Source organism: Somniosus microcephalus, chromosome 27 (assembly GCF_052327205.1).
Source record: "Somniosus microcephalus isolate GS21.2 chromosome 27, FLI_Smic_1.0, whole genome shotgun sequence".
NCBI classification, from domain to species: Eukaryota; Metazoa; Chordata; class Chondrichthyes; order Squaliformes; family Somniosidae; genus Somniosus; species Somniosus microcephalus.
The window spans coordinates 20,125,950-20,129,500 of record NC_141013.1 but is presented as its reverse complement, the minus strand read 5'-3'; positions in this window follow the sequence as shown (position 1 = coordinate 20,129,500).

The window sequence follows — 3,551 nt, the reverse complement described above, 5'->3', positions numbered from 1 at the left end:
CCTATCCAGTGAAATCAATAGAAATAAAAATCGGGAGAGATGTCAAATGGGCAGCCGATTCACTATTACCCATTTTACACTATCACACAAAGTCAAAATGACCCCCTCTAACTACATAGAAATGACCTAACAATTTAAGGCATATAGGAATGGCATTTTAGCAGAACAGGATAATAAGTTCCAAAGTACTGAGAAGTGGACAGGAAGCCTTTTGCAGTATCACCAGCCCTTTATGACACAATGTTCCAATGTGCTCAGGTGATATTGCCATCTGCGGAGTTTTTGCATGACTTGGCCTTTTGTGTGAATGAATAACATACACAGATGAGACACAAGGCCACGTTTAAGTGGATGTATTCTACATTGTCAGTGGAATGAAGAATAACTGCTCGGTGACCAGGGTAATAAGCTCCAGAAGTGCTTCACTAAGAAAGAAACTGAATTCTTTGCTAAAGAAGTATGTAAAATGAACATTATTATTCAACTAGGAACATGTTCTTCTCCCACTGCTGCTGAAACTCTAACCCATGCCCTCATCTCACATGGTCTTCCAGCCAGCCTCACCAGCTCTACCCTGCACAGATTACAACTCATTTACAATGTTGCTGCCCATGTCCTCATCCACACAAATTCTACGCTCCCAGGACCCTGGACCTTGTTAAGTTCCACTGGGTTTTTGCGATTTTAAGATCCTCTTTCTCATTTTCAAATCCCTCCATGGCCTTGTCCTCCATACCCCAGTGATCTCTGGCAAGCACCCTCCATTCTTCTGACACCGTTCTACTCCTTGTCTCAAACTCCTTCTGCTCCACCATCAACAATCACTCTTTAAGTCATTACATGCCTCGTATCTGGAACTCCAACCCTAAACATCTCTACCTTGCCACCTATGTCGCTGCTTTTAAAAACCCTTCTCTTCAAATGTGCCATCGGCCTAACTCTCCATCTCCTTTTCTGTTCTTTCTGGAATGCACGTTCTCCCCTCACTCTAAAGTACTTTGCGATGTCTTTCTGTGTATGAAAGGCACTATGAAAAGGTTGAAAACGTTCCAGTTGAAAACCCGAGGACATGATTACTGGGAAGATTTATGCTCTATCGTATGTTTAGGAGGATAACAGGAAGTATTTTACTGGCATGAAAGGGTACATTTTCCACTTTCATAACCCTGCCTCGGAGCCATGCCCGTCGGCAGTAGATAATCAGGAAGTAACGTGGCCCACGATTTTCCACTTGTTAATTCATTACACATAAACTCTCATGGACGGCACACATGTAATTTCCCTATACGCCGGGGGTGGGGACAAGGCTGTGTACTAGGACTGTGCAGGCAGAAAATTTATCCTGAGGCGTCCTGTCAGGAAAGCTGGAACAATGGCATTCTGTGGAGACCAAATTGCCCCTTGGGCATAGCTTGGTTCTGCCTTACATTAAAAGCTGCTGTGGACATGGGGCAATTTTGTAAGGTGCTGTGTCCAATAGCAAGGAAACGAGAAAGAGAGCACGAGCGAGAGAGAATACAAAAAAAATAAATCTGGCTATAACATTTAAAAGCAATTCCACTCTGAAATAGTTATGAAGGGGACGGGGTGGGGGGGTGTTGGGGAGGTGGGGGTTCATGCACGGTCACTGTAATTATTGGTAAATTTATTTGCAAGAACATAAGAAATAGGAGCAGGAGTCGGCCATTCGGCCCCTCGAGCCTGCTCCGCCATTCAATAAGATCATGGCTGATCTTCAACCTCAACTCCACTTTCCTGCACTATCCCCATATCCCTTGATGCCCTTAATATCCGAATATCTATCGATCTCTGTCTTGAATATACTCCATGACTGAGCCTCCACCGCCCTCTGCAATAGAGAATTCCAAAGATTCACCACCCTCTGAGTGAAGAAATTTCTCCTCATCTCAGTCCTAAATGGCCGACCCCTTATTCTGAGACAGTGACCCCTGGTTCTAGACTCCCCAGCCAGGGGAAACATCCTCCCTGCATCTACCCTGTCAAGCCCTGTAAGAATTTTGTATGTTTCAATGGGATCATCGCTCATTCTTCTAAACTCTAGAGAATATAGGCCAAGCCTACTCAATCTCCCCTCATAGGACAATCCCCCCATCCCAGGAATCAGTCTGGTGAACCTTCGTTGCACTCCCTCTATGGCAAGTATATCCTTCATTAGGTAAGGAGACCAAAACTGTACAGAATATTCCAGGTGTGGTCTCACCAGGGCCCTATATAATTGCAGTAAGATGTCTTTACTCTTAGACTCAAATCCTTTTGTAATAAATGCCCACATACCATTTGCTTTCCTAATTACTTGCTGTACCTGCATGTTAACTTCCAGTGATTCGCATATAAGGGCACCCAGGTCCCCCTGATCACCAACATTTCCCAATCTCTCACCATTTAAAAAATACTCTGCTTTTCTATTTTTCCTACCAAAGTGGATAACTTCACATTTCTCCACATTATATTCCATTTGTCATGTTCTTGCCTTGTCCATATCCCCTTGAAGCCTCTTTGCATCCTCTTCACAACTTATATTCCCAGCCAGCTTTGTATTATCAGCAAACTTGGATATATTACATTTGGTCCCCTCATCCAAATCATTGATATAGATTGTGAATAGCTGAGGCCCAAGCACTGATCCTTGCGGTACCCCACGAGTTACAGCCTGCCAACCCGAAAATGACCCGTTTATTCCTACTCTCTGTTTTCTGTCCGTTAACCAATCCTCAGTCCATGCTAGTATATTACCCCCAATCCCATGAGCCCTCATTTTGTTTAATAACCTCTTGTGTGGCACCTTATCGAATGCCTTCTGAAAATCCAAATACACCACATCCACTGGTTCACCCTTATCTATTCTGCTAGTTACAACCTCAAAAAACTCTAAAAGATTCCTCAAACATGATTTCCCTTTCATAAATCCGTGTTGACCCTGCCCAATCCTACTATTATTTTCTAAGTGTACTGTTACCACATCCTTAATAATAGATTCTAGCATTTTCCCTACTACTGATGTCAGGCTAACTGGTCTGTAGTTCCCCGTTTCCTCTCTCCCTCCTTTCTTAAATAGTGTGGTTACATTTGCTACCTTCCAATCCACAGGAATCATTCTAAAATCTATGGAATTTTGGAAGATGACAGCCAATGCATCCACTGGCCTAGAAATTCAGTAGCGTTCGCCAGCCGTTAACGCTTTAAGAGGGGTAGATTTCCAGCGCTAGGCACTTAGCGCCCGGGCACAGTCCGATCTGCGCCTATGCCCAACTTCAGTTGACATTTAGCGCCGGCGCAAAGTGTTTGCGCCCGCTCTGCTGCGCGCGCAGCTTATGACGTCATTTCGTCGTGCAACGCTGTTTGTGCGCCCCAAACCGGAAATTCAGTGGCGCCCGCCCAATGTGGGTGTGGCGCTGTTAAGAACTGTGAACTGGAACGCAGCAGAGGCCCTGCGGGCCTCGGGGAGCGCTAATTAAAGGGCACTTAGACTGAACTATAAAGGCCAGCCATTTTGCTGCAATGACTTTAGTGCTTTGGATTTCTGGACAGAG